The sequence below is a fragment of the Macaca mulatta genome, chromosome 1 (genome assembly GCF_049350105.2).
Source record: "Macaca mulatta isolate MMU2019108-1 chromosome 1, T2T-MMU8v2.0, whole genome shotgun sequence".
NCBI classification, from domain to species: domain Eukaryota; kingdom Metazoa; phylum Chordata; class Mammalia; order Primates; family Cercopithecidae; genus Macaca; species Macaca mulatta.
Genome location: NC_133406.1, coordinates 138,154,945 through 138,173,050, shown reverse-complemented (window position 1 = coordinate 138,173,050; position 18,106 = coordinate 138,154,945). Strand labels below are relative to the sequence as shown.

General features: G+C 34.9%; 1 pseudogene; it reads right to left on the bottom strand.

Moving 5' to 3' along the window:
• Window positions 1-16,600: 16,600 nt before the first annotated feature.
• On the bottom strand, window positions 16,601-16,701 carry LOC114674714 (U2 spliceosomal RNA; annotated as a pseudogene).
• Between the last annotated feature and the right edge of the window lie 1,405 nt (window positions 16,702-18,106).

Sequence of the window (18,106 nt, the reverse complement as noted above, 5' to 3'; positions counted from 1 at the left end):
CAAACTGCCTGCTTTAGATCCCCTGCAGAATTTACAAAAAAGTCCTCCACACTGTGGTCTAGTTGCTAAGATTCTGTGCTTTCATGGCTACACCCAGGTTCAATTCATGCTTAGAAATTCAGTCTCATTTGTTTTAAATTATTTACTCAACAACTTGGAGTAAATATTTGTTATTGATCCCTTTCCCTTCCAATAAACAGCTTTTGATTTTTTCACCTATGGGGCATATAGGGCTTTTGGGTTTCATGTATAGGCACTCAGCTAGGAAGCTGAGATCCTAGAAAACATCACTAGACAAAAACGTGAGTTGTACTCCATTTGCAACTAGCAAAACTTTTTTTATCTTGCTTTTGTGATGGTTCTGCATCTTGTGAGGACTGTGTTACACCACGTTGGAGATGCCTCATGCATCCCTGGTTAATTCATAACCTTGGCTAAGGCTTATTGATTTTGGTGAGTCACTTCAAAAGGTATATTTTGTTAAAAAAAAAAAAAAAAGATGGAAAACCAGGAGTATAAGCTGTTTTGTCCAGCAAAAATCTGACAATAAAATATGTGAAATGATTTTTTTTAAGAACTCCATGGCCAAAGGTCAGCTTAATTAAAAGCTGATATTCAAGTTTCTTCTCCCTCTTTTCTGTCTACAGTAACACATGAAGAAATTTAGCGATTTCTAATGACTCAGACCAGTTAACACACAAAAATGTACCACTCACCCTCTTTTTGAGGTCTTCTGTTTTCCTGTGGAATCTAAAGAGTCATGGACACGTTCTTCTCAGGCCTAATGCTCTGCTCCCTTTTAAATTATGTTACTTGATCTCTTTGGCTTTTGGGGTGCCAGGGATTACTCTGTACTGAGAGAAAACCACCTACATGTGTTCAATGACTGGTGTGTAACTGGCAAAGGCTGTGAAACCGCCTTTGCAAAATTATAACTGAGGAAATTATGACAGTGAAAGATATCATACCTTCCCAAGTCTATCTTGCATCTAACCCCTAAATTGTCTTTGTCCATTACTGGGCATAGGCTGAACTAGCCTTGGGATGGAATTTAGCTTATAGTTTAAATAATAGCCCTTCCCAAAAGCAAAACTGTTCTCCTAAAATGAATGAAAGGCCACCAGCCACAAAGTTAGGATGAGAGGGGCTGGAATTCTAAATCTTACCAGCCATTATTCTGGAGATTATAAGAACTGCAACTTTCCCAATTACTTTTGAAGATAACATCACTATTGTGGACCCAAGATTGGTCTTTTGAGATGTCTTTTCAAGTTTTTACATTTCTGAAAACTGGATAACCCAACCTGGACCTGCCAACCGGTTCTGTGGGCCCCACCCTAGAACTGACTCAGCGTAAGAGGAGAGCTTCAACTCTGATCTTATCATGAGCCAACCAGTCCGCACTCCTGACACATTGGCCCCCCACCCATCAAATTATCCCTAAAAAGTCTGATCCTCGAGTTGACCGATTTCAGTAATAATAAAACTCCAGTCTCCCACACAGCCAGCTCTGTGTGAATTACTCTTTCTCCACTGCAGCTCCCCTGTCTTAATAAATTAACTCTGTCTAGGAAGTGGGCAAGGTGAACTTACGGAGCAGTTACAGCTGCAGTTTTAGAGTTGGCTGAGAGAGGTTTCAATGAATGGTTGTTACTTCAAGGGGCTACTCATTTCTTTGCACATTTAGATATAAAGGCAGGTTTGAATATTTGAAGGCCATGAGATTGTTTACCACCAAGGGATATGACTCCCCTTGGCAACAGGTTAATTACAGAGTAGGCTGATTCGCATGGGCTGCCCACCAGCCTTGGAGAAATATCTCTGTAGTGAGGTATACTGTGAAAGCTTGTGTGACCCAGTCTCATCGTGTTTCCCTATTTGGGGGGACCTGGGATTCATTGTAAAAGTGAGATCTTTGATTTTTAAAGATCTAGTTGTACTGTCTTTCAGTTGTGCCTGGTTTTCTTATATTTAAACACTATGTTCTGGAAACTGCAAAAATTTTCTTTGCCTTATTCATTAAATGACTCTACCCTGAAGTTAGTAATCTAATCAATAAACAAGCTAAGTGGAAAAGACCACCTATTAAGCTAGATTGGTCTCCAATAATATGGCTTTCTGGCATTCACCAGGCTATTTTGTAAAAGAAATTCACCTCTATAAAGAAAATCTCCATTTTTAAAGGTATCTTCCTGCAACAAAGCATCTAGAAACTTTCACAATAGAGAAGACATTAGCTTAAAGTTTACATAAAAAAACCTTACCTTCTCTTCCTGAAAAATCTGGCATTTTTGTTTTTTTAGAGATAGAATGTCACTGTCCCTTAGGATGGAATGCAGTATTACAGACATAGGTTACTGCAGCCTTGTCTTGGGCTCAAGGGATTCTCCCACCTAAGCCTCCCAAGCAACTAAAACACAGGTGTGTGCCACCACAGCTAGCTAATTTAAAAAGATTTTTTAACAGAAAGGGTCTTACTATGTTGTTTAGGTTGATCTCAAACTTCTGGCCTCAAGAAAGCTTCCAGCGTAGCTCAGGTTACAAGAGTGAGCCACCATGCCCAGCTCACAACCTTGTGTTGACTGAGCTTTACTTATCCCTTTTTTTGTCTCAGTAAATAATGAAATTTAGATCCAAATTCTATGCCTTTGAGATGTAAATTTTATCCTTAGAGTCATCCCTTTAGAAGTGCAAATTTAGGGTTGCCTAGCTAACAATTTTCTTAAAATTATATTTATTTTTTATAGAGACTAGGTCATGCTACATTGCTGCGGCTGGTCTCAAACTCCTGGGCATAAGTGATCCTCCCACCTCAGTCTCCTAAATTGTTCGGATTACAGGCATGAGCCACTGCACCTGGCCGGCTAACAATTGTTTAGAATTTGGTAAAGAGAGAAAGAGCAACTATTTGAAGACTAGCAAATGAAGAACCTTATAAATCCACAAAAATCTCCTTCTGTCTATACATCTGTATGTTTATATATGTAACGTATATGTGATATTTTATTGCCAGAATATATCAAAGAGTTTTAATTAATTGGCTTACATTAAAAGGAAGCACTTAAATACTTTATCAGAAGAGTAGAAAGTAACTCAAATGCCTTTGAGCTAGTGACTTAGATAAATCGTTGGTAAACAACACTAGTGAATATTGTCAGTTTAATGAAAATAGCTGCGTTCTCAGAATAGCAAAATACTCATGTATTTAACTTTAGGGTTCTTCTTTAGGTGGCTCCTTTCTAACATTTACATGCTGCAAAAATAGCCCAGAAATAATTAAAGATAATGGCTAGCTTTAGTCAATGTCTCATAAAATTGTAATGAATAGTTTTTATGGTTGTTAAAAATAAGTAAATCAGGTGCAAATACATATAAACAAACTCTTCATAGTTTCAAAAATCTTTTTAGTAATTTGAAACCTTAAAGTGAAATTACATAATAGATACTCATTGAATGTCAAGGTCATTTATAAATAAGTAAAAATATTAAAACTAACTATAATAACTGTAATAACATTAAACATAATGATATAATGTTTATATTATAAAACATTAAGCATACATTAAACTTTATATAATTTTTTTTATGTGATATTGTTGGGGTACAGAAAATTATTTCCCAAAATATGGTGCTTAAGCATGCAGAGTGCTTTTGAAAATTAAAAGGCCTCAGAAATAAGCCTCAGACTCAACAAGATCACCTTTACCTTGTCTTAGTCATCTCTGCCCCTAGTACAGGGGGTAATTCTTTATAGAATTTTCTAATTTAACCAGGAAAGCTTCTTTCTAAAAGTTACCCAATTTCCTCTCCCTGAAATGTCATGATCTGTTTAAGAAAATAATACTGAGGAATACAAGCACCCCTGGATGTACTTTTACATAAGATAATGCCTGTCTCCTGTACTCATTTAAATCTTAATGACGGACTGGGCATGGTGGCTCAAAACTGCTATCTCAGCACTTTGGGAGGCCCAGGTGGAAGGATTGGTTGAGGCCCTGAAGTTCATAACCAGCAAGGATAACAAAGCAAGACTCAATCTCTACCAAAAGAATTAAAAATTAGCCATGCATGGTATTGTGTGCCTATAGTTCCATCTACTCAGGAAGTTGAGGGGGGATAGGTTGCTTAAGCCCAGGAGTTCGAGGCTGCAATGAGCTATGATTGTGCTATTGTACTCCAGCCTAGGTGAGAGAGTGAGACCCTGCCTCTGAAATATAAAATTAAAAAAAAAAAAATTTTCAAAGAGAATCAAAAGTTATTTTTTGTTTTCTTCCTGGACTGTTCATTCTCCCTAATAACCATTTACTGCCTCTCAAAAAATTATCTACATTCTCCATATCCTCTCTTCTGTATGAAAAAGGGTATATAAGCTTCTGTGCAGCATTGGGGAATTGAGGTATTCACTCCCCATGCACAATAAATTTGTCTTCCTTTTATTGTATTAATTTCCCTTTTGTCTGTTGACTTCCAGTGAAACTTAAGAGGGTGAAGGGGACATTTGCCCTTTCACCTCTATAGTATAGAGAAGCTAAATATATTTGAATCTGTTAGTAAACATTTTTGTTTTATTTTATGAGAGAGTACATGTTTCTAAAAATTATGAAATGTATATTTATAAAATGTTGATAAGTGACAGTTCAAATTGCTTAATTTCTAGGTTTTCACAAACAACTAAATTATTGAGAGTTTAAATTACATATATTAAAAATTCTAATTAATATATGTAATTAAAACTCCTAGAAATAAGAAAAAAATGTGCAGAAAGTGTACAAAAAAGTAACATGGATTTTTGATAAAGAAACTTGAACACATAGTGTTTTTTCTCTTGTGCTTGAGAATTTTGTGTTGTGAACCCCACATATCTGAGAGATGTCTCAGTTACTTTAGAAAGGTTATTTTGCCGAGGTTGAGGTTGTGCACCCATGACAAAGCCTCAGGAGGTCCTGATGACACATGCCCAGGGTGGTTGGGGTACAGCTTGGTTTTATATATTTTAGAAAGACATGAGACATCAATCAATATCTGTAATGTGTACACTGATTCCTTCTGGAAAAGTGGGATAACTCAAGCAGGGAGGGGGCTTCCAGGTCACCAGTAGATAAGAGACAAACAGTAGCAATCTTTTGAGTTTCTGATTAGCCTTTCCAAAGGAGGCAATCAGATATGAATGTATCTCAGTGAAGAGACGGATGACTTTGAATAAAATGGGAGGCAGGTTTGCCCTAAGCAATTTCCAGCTTGACTTTTCCTTTTAGCTAGTGATTTTGGTCCCCAAGATTTCCAACATTTATTTTTCTTTCACATTTCCCCACTTTTCTTTTTTAAAATCTATTGAAGAAAACATTATAGAAGAAAATGAGTCTCTGATCTCAGGTTTCATCTGATCTGTCATGGCTAGGATGGTTTATTCCTAGATGGGTTGGTCCCAAGTTACTAGGAAAGCTCCTTTCTATCAGGTTGAGAGGTCTCATGTCCTATGAAGAGAATATAGGAGAAGGGAGAAAAACATCAACAAACAAAAGAGCAATCCTGGAAAATCTATATAGACCACATCACTCCGAAGTCCATATATCAGTAGGCACGTATAAAAGTGGCTTATGTATGTAAAAAGGGTGCTGTTATTTTCCTCTGAAGTTTAAGTTGTCTATTCTCAGTTTGCAGGGCTTTATGAAAGTACAGTTTAGTTTTCAGTGGCTCTAAATTAGAAAAAAATGGGAAAAAAGGAGGAAAAAAATTAAAAACACTATTTTGAATACTCGTAGCCAAGAAAAAGTAGAATCCAGTCCAAGCTGTAAAACACAATAAAAATTGAAAAACTTTAGGCAAGAATAGAATCTAACAACAGGTATATTATAGTTTTTGAAACATTTTTCTCTCTCTGGTTTTCTATTTTTACTAAAGATACATCATGGTAGGACTGATTTTCTTTACTATACTTGGCCATATTATTTGTCTCAAGTGAAGCAAAAATAATTATTTTTTACATAGGCTTTTTAAATTGGCTTTGATGAAATTTTGTTTCATAGAAGGAATCTCAGATAGAGCTTTCTAAAGCCAAGCTCAGCCACGGATTTATATCATTAAATGCCTACTAGTTGGGTGAATTCTCTTCTTGAGGTTGCAAGATAACTTGGGACCCTGGGCCTGTTTGAAAGTGACATTCTTTACTTACCACAGGTTAGAAATCCTGTACAGGGACTGTGTAGATAAGGTATGAGGCCAGTTTTTCCAATGGACTTTTATTGGTTCTATAAGTCAAGTTTAATACCTGAAAGGAAAGCCCAACATTTCCACGAAAGACTTGGTAAAATAATGAGTTTCCTTCATTGTGTCATGTTACCAATAAAAAGAGATTCTTATTGCATTTATGGAAATAGTTATATTGCCATAAGTTAAGACTACTCACAAATAGTTTCCAAATTTTAGATAAATCAGATAGAAACAAATACGATCCAAATTTTCTTCATCGGAGTATACTTAACTGTTAAAAGCTGTCAATAGCTCAAAAGAAAAGTTTCAGTGACTCAGTAAAAAGTCAAAAAGATTGCTTCAATCTTCTATTAGTTTAGTCCATGCAGTTAATTCCTGTTCTGCTTAATATACATAGACTTTTCAGCTCTCCATGAGTCCTGAAAGTTTTTCCTCTATTCTGATGTTGCAATTTCCAAAGTTATCAGAGTTCTGCATTCAAGAGCACCTGTTAAAGCTTTACAGCTGATTATAAAACCACCTTTTAAGAGGACTAAAACAAGAGAATTGTACAAGAATGACAAAAAGCTTTAGAGCAGCCATAGTCAAAGACACAATTCACAAGTAAATTTGTTACCTCTGTGGCATGCAATAATTTAACATAACAGTTATAATTAGTACTAATAATGTATCTTAAGTCATATCAGAATTATAGGAATTTGTCATAATTTTGGAACATATATCAATAATATATTTATATGAATACAGTTAAAGAAAACCAAACACTCATATGTTTAATATTTCATATTAGAAAATACCTCTTGTTTAATTTTTATATCAAAAAAGACAAATATGTCATTTTTGACTTTACAGAACCTAATATCTTAAAGGATTAATTAGGTCAGTAAAAGATATATGTATAATTTCATTTTGGAAAGTTTGTCAAATATCAAAGATTTAAAACACTTGATATAACAAAAAAAGGATCACAGGTCATTATAAAATAAGTCATTCATTTAACCAAGTGCTAACTTAAGAATTTCAAAAAAAGGCAAAAGCCATCATTCTTTGAGAGAGAAGACTTAAGTTTTCAAACAATAAGCCCTAATAATAATAGCATGAGGCTAATTAAATTTGTTTTCCAAAATTTTATAAATAATCTATAAAATTTTAATCTTGAGCATAAGATATAACTTCCACAAGTCTTTGATAAATTTATTAAGGAGCCAGTTAATCCTTCAAGAAAACATTGTTAATATGACACAGGGGTCCATATTCTGGTCTTGCATCAGTGTGCCTTTGATATTAATGGCTAATTTATAGAGAAACTGAACTTATTTCATCTTATAAAATTGGTTCTTACAATCTCACATGTCCATCTCTTCCACAATAGTCTCTGGGCTTTGAGGAGTTGAAATACTTTAATTTCTGGACTTGTGTCTCAGGAATGCAGTTTATTTTGATTGGCATTTTCTATGGGACCTGAAGATGAGGCTTTAATTGCTGTCATTGTTTAAGATTTAGCAGGACTTGGTATCCTTTTTAGATCCAGGAATCAAAGCCCTCTACCTCAATGTCACAAGGACTTTAAAAGCACACACAGAAAGATACATAGATGTAATAATCTTAATTAAATTTTTATCTCAATTTTTTTCTAAGCAAACCAAAACTTTATAATAATGGCTTAAAATTTATTTTTATAAAATATAAAATCTGTTAGGCCAGTTACCAAAAGGTGAAAGAAAAGACCTTCTGCAGTACACAGAATATTATGTAAGAAGAAAAAATTTCCTTTAGGCCTTCAAAAAAATATTGTTAGCATCAGGCCACAAGAAACAGAACTTGATGGGAAAAAAAGTTATATGAGCTGAAAATGAGTTCAAGGAGATCATGACTATTGCTTGTCTTTTAAAAGATGAAAGAAAACCGAAAAGAGTGAGAGGCAATAAAAGTTGAACTTTGCGCTAAGAAAATCTCTTATAATTTCTTAAGAGTAAATCAATCCCTTAAGAAAATTTTATTGTTCTAATCAATTCTTTAGTGTGTGTGTTTTTACATCAAACCCAATCTCTAGTAAGACTACTATAATCTACCTTTAATTATAGACAACTTGATCATATAAGTTTTTTTTTTTTTTTTTTTTTTTTTTTTTTTTTTAATAAATCCTCTTATTGTGCCTTATACAGACCATTCATGACACATTTGGACTTTCTGGTTTGTCCCGAACATTCCTCTTCCTTAAACAACCACTCATTTTTTTCTAGGCCTAAATTTACCATACAAGATTATTTTTCATATGAAATTATTTATCTTTAAACTTTCTTACCAAAAAATACCTCTATATTTTTATAACTTTGTTTACATCTGTCTTATTTCTGGGTCCTTTTACCTTGTTTTATACCTGTGTAATCTTTAAATAAGCTTTAAATTAGACAAAAAATGTTCACTTTTTTAAAAAGATTTTTTTTAGAAATAATGTTTTACAACAATATATTTTATTGGAAAATTCCAAAATAATAAAATATCTATTATTTAATTTAATAGTTTTATATTTTAAATTATGACAAGTTTGTCTATGAGTATTTATCTATCTTGTTACATTTACTGAATTACTTCACTATAATTGTTTACCTAGATTATTTATGGAAACTGTGATAGTCATCATTTAAAGTTATAAAACTAGCCATTGCAAAATTCTGAGACAGTGAAGAAGATATGACCTAACTAAACCCATCTTGCTTCTAACATCCAAGCTGTTCTTGTTCATTGCTAGACTTTGGAAGGAACTTAGTTTATAGTTCAGCTTTGAAACAAAGATGATAACACTCCTTTACCAAAAGGCCACAAGATTAGAAGTTACAGTAATTTTATTAAATAATTCAAGATGTAGCTATTTTCGTTATGCCAATATCAATGTCTTATTTATTAAAAGTGTTTTAAAAATTGGACAAGCAAAGATCACTCTGTTTGGGGCTGGGTTTACAGTTTTGTAACCTGTATGCCAACTTTTGACACCTTACAGTATTTGGCATAGATAAGTATAAAATTGCTTGATTTATAAATGCAAACAAAAATATATGCTGGCAATTCTTAAGACATTTCTAATATTATTATACTTTACCAATAATGTTATTAATATTTTACTTTGGTAATTGGTAAATTTGGTAAAGTAATTGGTAATTACTTTACCAATAATGTAATTAATAATAAGGTTATTTATTAAAGAATTTACTTAAGTTACATGAACTTGAAAAAGCATTTGACTAGTCTTTTTTTCTGATAAAATATTTTATTTAAGCACTTTCATTTTCTTAAGCCAATTAATTAGAGCCCTTCTATATATTTTCAGTAATGCCACACTGTGTACACAACACATAAATATGTAGATGTATTAGGTCTGCTGATAGAAATACATCTTATAGATTCATAAAAAACTTTTTTTCCCATCTACAACTTTCAATTTCTGGATAACCTGTTTCAATAGGTAACCTGTATCAATACTTGATAACCCTAGGCAGTTGTCAGCTAAATAGCCTTAATTTTGCATATTAAAAGAAATAACTCAGATGAAAATCAAATAACAAAATTTACCTCATAAAGTATGAAGAGAAAAAGTCTGGTGTGCTAGAGGGAAATTAAAATGGATTTAATTGCCAAATTAAATATAAAATTATAGAAATTATAAGGGCATTTAAAATATATATACACACAAGCACATAAACACACACACAAAGATCCTATAGCTTTTACCTCACAACTTTGGCCATGAGATAAATACAAATTTACCAGCTTGCAAACAAAAAACACTTGTTGAATCCAAATGGTGGATTTTATGTTAATAGAAAAACAGCAGATTTAAACCAGACAGAAAGGAAAATAGAGAAAAAGAGAACTTAGGAACTCTATAGTTTGAATGTAGACCTTGGGGCTCTTTTTTTTTTTTTAATGTAAATGTGCACAAACACCATATTACTTTAATTTTACATAAACTCTTGCAGGTGGAGGTGCCATGAAACCTATGGAGTGCTAGCAAGGGGATCATCCTCCTTGTTTTTTCCTTATTCTTAGGTTATTTGTTTCCCACTTTTTTTCTTATAAGTGGGAAATGAGTTGTGGGTTAGGGTTTTAATATAATGGATCAATGTGTGCTGCTTGTGGGCAGAAGTCTGCCGTGTGTCACCACTGAGTCATTTCCACCCTCTTTGACCTGTGAGAGGGCTCAAAATGCTGGGTGATCAGCCCTTATGTGCATTTCCTAGATGAGCCTTTTTTTAAAAAAATAATTTTTGTTGGGGATTTCCCTGCAGGGTTGCTCCACATCACAGGGGATCAACCCCCTGGCCATTTTCACGAGGCCCTGATCACTCAGAAGTGCATTTTGGCTGAGGGGAGCAAATGCCCTTTCTCTTTGGAGCTGAGAAATCTCAGTCTCTTATTAGCTTTATGAGAACAACAGTTCATTTCCTCATGCAAATGCACACAGACAAGCCAAATTGGGATTAATTTTGGGAGAAAATCAATAGAGAAGGCACCTTAGAATGCTTCTCCAAACTAGAATTAGAACCTTTAAACAACAGCTTTCTAGGAAAGGAAAAAAAAAAAAATCAGCCAAGACCACTTCCTGTAAACTGCGCTCAGCCACCCCTACTTTGTAGTTCTCATCTGCCATTACACACGCTAAGGTCAAATCCTGTCAGAGTACAAGGTAATCTCTGGTACTTCTGAAGCCAAAGAGGTCAGGTCATGCAATACAGGAAAACAGAGCTTTAAACATAAGAAGAATCTGCTTGTGACTTTTGAAACTCCACAAAGAGAACACTGCAAAAGAGATGAGGGTGGCTTTGCTCTGAATTCTTTAAAGGGGTTCAAGTCATTAGAAGTTTTCTTTAGATTTTTGGTACTGCAGATTGCGAAAGCGGAAGGAGAGATCAGGTAGAAAAAAAGTAAATGAGAACATTCGGGTTTTTTTTTTTTTTTCTTGTTTGTTTTTAAGACAGGAAGCAAACATAGAAACCAAGCGCATGATTTTTGGGGTTTTTTTCTTTGTTTTTTCCTCTTTTGCAGCTGCAAGGAATTTTGGCCAAATTAGAGAGGCTTTTTAACCTACAGTTTGGAATTCTCACTTGGATTTGACCACGTCAGGTAGAATCGGTCAAGTCTGATGGGAGAAAGACCAGAACAAACATTCTCACTTGGATTTGACCTCATCAGGTAGAATTTATCAAGTCTGATGGGAGAAGGACCAGAACAAAAAACAACAACACAAAACCCCAACAATAGTATGGCGATTCCTCAAGGATCTAGAACTAGATATACCATATGACCCAGCCATCCCATTACTGGGTATATACCCAAAGGATTATAAATCATGCTGCTATAAAGACACATGCACACATATGTTTATTGCGGCACTATTCACAATAGCAAAGACTTGGAATCAACCCAAATGTCCATCAGTGACAGACTGGATTAAGAAAATGTGGCACATATACAGCATGGAATACTATGCAGCCATAAAAAAGGATGAGTTTGTGTCCTTTGTAGGGACATGGATGCAGCTGGAAACCATCATTCTTAGCAAACTATCACAAGAACAGAAAACCAAACACCGCATGTTCTCACTCATAGGTGGGAACTGAACAATGAGATCACTTGGACTCGGGAAGGGGAACATCACACACTGGGGCCTATTATGGGGAGGGGGGAGGGATTGCATTGGGAGTTATACCTGATGTAAATGACGAGTTGATGGGTGCTGACGAGTTGATAGGTGCAGCACACCAACATGGCACAAGTATACATATGTAACAAACCTGCACGTTATGCACATGTACCCTAGAACTTAAAGTATAATAATAATAAATAAATTAAAAAAAAAAAACCCAACAATGTGATCACTGAGTGCTCTATTGGTAAGGACAAACTAAAGCCAGCTTGTTGTTAAGCTTCAGCCAAGACAAAACCCCAATTTAGCTACTTACCTGAGGATGGTTCTCAGACTGAAGACTGCTTTCTATCATCCTAGAAGCAGGAACAAACAAACAAACACACAAACTAGAATTTGTCTTCTCTGCTGGGAGCAAGTGCAAATTCTATAAAGTAGTTACCGTCCTCCCATCGTCATGGAAACAGAAAATCTTGCCTTCCTCGTTGCAAGTAAAACTCCAAAAAAATAAACAGGAATTGTACAGCAAAATAAACTTTAGATCTTGACCAAATTTTGGGACATCGGGGATTCTCTAGAGAGGGAATTCCCAGACATCAGCAAGTTGTCCTATTGGTTTGAACCATAAAGTTAACTCATGCCGGTACCAAGAACCAATAGAAGATTTATCAAAGGTCAGGGGCATCTCCACTCAGAATCCCTTTGTGGGTACCAAAATGTGAACATGAAAATCTGAAACAGGTCACAGTTAATTTAGAATGTTTATTTTGCCAAGGTTGAGGACATGCTCCTGTGACACAGCCTCAGGAGGTCCTGATGACATGTGCCCAAGTTGGTTGGGGTATAGCTTGGTTTTATATGTTTTAGAAAGACATGAGACATCAATCAATATATGTCAGATGTACATTGGTTCCATCTGGAAAGATGGGACAACTCAAGCAGGGCAGAGGCATACAGATCACAGGTAAGTGAGAGATAAATTGTTGCTATCTTTTGAGTTTCTGATGAGCCTTTCCAAAGAAGGCAATCAGGTATTCATTGATCTCAGTGAGCAGAAGGATGACTTAGAATAGAATGGGAGGCAGGTTTGCCCTAAGCAGTTCCCACCTTGACTTTTCTCTTTAGTTTTGTGATTTTGGTGACTCGAGATTTCCAAGATTTATTTTCCTTTCACAGTGTAGTCAAAGTGATAAGGGGAAAAGTAAAGTATACGTTTGTTTTCAGGTAAAGTGTCAATACAGAAAGAAAGTATAAGACAAAACTGAAGGATTAAGCAAGTTGAATCAATTTTGTGGAAGATTAATCTAGTAAAAGTAACTTTGTTTTTTGACCAAGTGGGCCAAAATTAGAACAGAATTATTTATATATTTCTAAAAATTAAGCATTAACTTCAAAATCACACTGATGCAACGCCAGAGACTGGTCGCCTGTGTTGAAATGATAGTATTTTTTTTTTTTTGGTGCAACTGATTTGCTCTTTAATATAAAATTATAAGATCTTATAATAAGTTTATGGAAATCTTATTGTGTGTGGTCAAAGCTGAGATTAGATGGATTTGTTATAAGATCTTACTAAAATTAGCTTTAGTATTGATAATACACTACTATAACAGTAAAATTTGTGTCTTGTGAACAAGATTTTCATGTAGTATTAATAAGAGATAGTAAAAAAAATTGTTTACCCTTTAAGTAAACTGAAAAAAGAGAGAAAGAGATAAATTTTGTTTGTCTTATGCTTTCATTGGGTCTTTTGATTGCTTGTGAAACTGAGTCTCCTTTTATCAAAGAGCAGAAGCATTGGCTTTTAAAAATCCTTGAATTGTCACTTTGGCTAAATAAATTTGATATTTTCTTCTATTTGATATGGCCTAATAAATAAAAATTAGTAATAATTACTAATTTACTTTTTATATAAATAATAGTATATGTTTTCAGTTCTACTTATGGTTATTACTTCATTATCAATTTATCAATTGTGTCTTTTTCCTTTTTTATGAAACAGAGTCTCACTTTGTCACTCAGGCTGAAGTGCAGTGGTATGATCTCAGCTCACTGCAAACTCCTCCTCCCAGGTTAAAGTAAATCTTGTGCCTCAGCCTCCCAAGTACCTGGGACTACAGGGACACACCAGCACACCCAGCTTTTTTTTTTTTTTTTTTTTAATATTCAGTAGAGATGGGGTTTCACCATGTTGGCCAGGCTGGTCTCAAGCTTCTGACCTCAAGCAATCTGCCCACCTCAGCCTCCAAAAGTGCTGGGATTTCAGGCGTGAGCCACCATGCCTGGCCTCAATTTTGCATGGCTGTTCTAAGCCTTTTGTCATCCACAGATAATTATTTTACTTTGATTCTTCTCAAAAGTGATTTATAATTAGATATAGTAAACAGTTCAAAATTTGCTTCTTTAAGAAAATTCATGAAAAAAGACTCTGGCAAGTACTCTTGAATACAGGTCTCTGATAACTTTAGAGATCATACCATCGGCCTAAGACTTCCAGAACTCTAATATAAAACTGAAGTGTTCATGAAGATTGCCAACCCAACATCAAATAGTACAAGAATTGATTACTTGAGACTGAGCTGATAGAGGACTAAAGTGATTTCATAATTTTTTTGTTTGGAACATTGTTGATTCTTATTATTTTCCAGGTTCAAAAAACCTTTTTCTTTTTGAGTTACTTATAGCTTGTAGTAATTGAGTAAACTATACTTTTGTGAGCAAAATGGAAACATTTGTCTTTCTCTCTACCTGAGTTATGCAGAATTTGAAAACTGTATGTTACTATTCTTAATTATGGCAATATAGTTATTTACAAAAGTTCATTAAAAATCTGTTTTCATTTGTAACAGAACAAAATTAGATACACTGGTTGTTTTACCAATGCTTTGGCTGAAGTGGCATATTTTCAGATATAACAAGACTGCTTTAATTAGTTGAGGTTAACTTTTAGAGCCAATAAAATGATCCTTGTAAAGACTGGCCCTGGTGCCTTTTCTACAAAGTTCCCTTGCAACATTCCTGACCTTGCTGTAGTAAAGAATGTCACTTTTTGAGAGGACCAACTATTTCAAGATATTTTAGGTCCTCAAGAAAAAATGAATTTACCCAATTTGTACAGCTATTACAGGCATATTCTGATGATGAATTCTTGGTTTTGCTTCCTAGTCTCAAGAAGCTTTAAAAGTCTTATCTGAGATTACTTGTAAAAAAATTTTAGCAAAGTAGGGGCTGGGCTAGGTGGCTTATGACTATAATCCCAGTAGTTTGGGAGGCAGAAGCAGGGGGATCACTTGTGGTCAGGAGTTTGAGACCACCCTGGCCGACATGGTGAAACCCTGCCTATACCAAAAATACACACATACACAAAATTAGCTGGGTGTGATGGCATGCCTATAGTCCCAGCTATGCAAGGGACTGAGGTGGCAGAATTGCTTGAACCCAGGAGGCAAAGGTTGCAGTGAGCCAAGATTGTGCCTACTGCACTTCAGCCTGGGTGACAGAGTGAGACACCATCTAAAAAAGAAAAAAATGCAGCAAATCCAACTTAATAGGGCCTAGGTGGCCATTCATTACTCTTGTTGCACTTTATGCAAATAATCAGGCAAAGCATAATAATAAATGTTATTTTGCAAATAGATTTGCCCTACTAACATCTTTCTTTGGGAAACTGGAGAGAGAAAAATTATATTTTAGAAGAAAAATGTAGTACACCAATTATTAGATTCTAATCTTGTCCATCATTTTTGAGTTTTTATCATTTTCCTACAATTTGAAGTAAATCTTGAATTATTTCTTGGTTACAAGTCTCTAAAGAATGACTCGGTTTTAATTTTTTTTGTGTGATGGTTTTAGTTGATTCCCGGTGGAATAGTGTGTTTTTGTTTGTTTGTTTGTTTAGAATGCAAATTCTTTTTGTTGTAACCATTATGTTCATTATATTTCTACTATGCATCTCTTGTTATTTTACTTCTTTAGAAAAAAAACTATACTCATGGTATCCTGAAGACAAGAGATGATTTGACAAATGACAGCAGCTATACATCAGTGATTTTACTTATATGCCATTTTTTGTCACCCTGTGATGCCATCACAATTTGGTTTTTGTTGCTTTTGCAATTCCTCACTGAAACACATTCTTCCCCCATTACCCATGTGGGATAGGACCATCTGAGAATGAGTTTTTCTAGTGATGTGGGACTAAGCTCCTGAACATAAAAGGAGCCAAAATTGTTTGAGTTCATCTACAATGCTTTCTTTGAAAAACCCTGATGAAAAGTGGGGAGAGGATAAAAGAAAAATCTCTTGGGGCTGTCTGAGCTATTTGAGGTATGCAAAATTTATCAGGTCCAGAGAGACATAAGTATGGGATGTTAATAATATTCCTGTACCCATGCCTGGAGGCAATTGTTTAGAAACATTTTTATTCCTGAATTGCTGCCTCACCCATTATCAGCATGTTCCTGGAATTTGTAATACAAAGAACACTGTATAGCCAATCAATAGCTTATGTTAACAAGTAAACTCTTGGTAAACAACTTATAAACATTCTTTTTTTCCCTCAAAACCCTACTTATCAGGGCTGCTAATTGGAGTGTATATTCAGGGCAACTTGAATCTGTGTTCCCTTGAATCCTTAACCTTTCTGCTTGAACAAATTCTCTTTAAACTAGATTCTGAAGTTTTTGATTATTTTAGGTTAACAAATATGTATGTTATTATTGTCTATTCTACTGTGTGAAGTGGCCTATGGAGTTTTCTCTTGTGTTTTTATGTATTTCAAAGAAATTCCCTTTTACTGGTAAGAACAGATACTACACTTGATCTTAGCCAAAAGGCTCAGAAGTGATTACATCTCCCTGTAAAAATGTAAATGAATGTCTTTTAAAATAATTTTTTCTATAATTATATTTTTAAATTTTGATATTTTGGGGTTGTAATTTTCAGAATTTTAGACTTCAGAAATTTTGATCTTTCAAAATTTCAACATTCAGGGTTATGATATCTTTGGTGATTATGACCCAAACCCCACCGTAGAAGGGACAGGGATTATACATTTGACATGTACTTCGTATTTGGGTTTACCTTTCTTTACCATAGTACCACTTTTGTCTCTAGCATGTTTGACTCTGCTGGAGTCAACTTCCTGGTTCCTGAGGATGTGAAAAATGCCTCTGCTGGGGGAATCACTCTTTGTTATACGGAAAATTAACAGTATCACCTGTTCACTTTGCTTTTTTTCATTCTGGTAGACTGTCAGTCAAAGAAAGAAATTACTATACTATCAGGGATGATTGACTCCAATTAAAATGAAGAACTAGGATTGCTGTTAAATAATGGAAGAGGAATATGTTGGAATCCAAGATACTCTCTTCAGAGTCTCTTGAGGCTTTTGGGACTAGTGATAAATTTGAATACACATTACAGCAACCATAGGCTGACAATGTCAAAGCCAAGGAGAGCTGATACTGTTTGGAAATTTGGGTCTTGTAACAACTCAGAGCAGCCAAGCTGATGACTGAGGGTGAGTGAAAGAAGGATGTTGAAAGTTCTATCTAATAAATATTAAATATGACCTAAAGATCAGTGGCTGTAGTGTTGATTGTGGTTTACTTTCTTGCCACAAGACTTTGCAGATAATTTGTTACAGGACCACCAGTCTCATCTGCCCACTGTACAATAAGAGACCAATATACCGAATAGCAGGTGTTGCAATAGAGAAAGAGTTTAATAGTCACTGAGTAGTCAAACAAAGAGATGAGAGGAGCCCTCTAATCCATCCTCCTCAGGGGTTCTGATCTAGGATTTTTAAGGTGATTGTTGTAGGCAAGGGACTGAAGAGTTGGGGGTCATTGATTGGTCAGGGTGAGGTGCAAGAGATCATTAGGATGTGAAAACTACATTCTTTAGCTGAGTTAGCGCCTCAGTGAGGGCCTTCGCACTAATTGGCATTGGTAGTTTCACTGGAATGCGAGATCTAAAAAATATTTCAAATGGAAAACTTGAGGTTTCTCAACGTTAAAGATGTTAACTATAGAAACAATTAAGGGAAATTAGTACCTTGGGAACTTGTCTGTTTCACTTACAGGCAGTAAGAAACTGTAAGAAAGTAAACCAAAGAGTAAATTAGTTAATGGTTAATACTAAGCTGTAACTCTCTTCTAAGTCGATGTTTTTGTCAGAAACTTCTGACAACTGATTTTATTAAATGTATGAGGATGTTTTAATTTCCGTGATTCATAATCTTCACAGTGA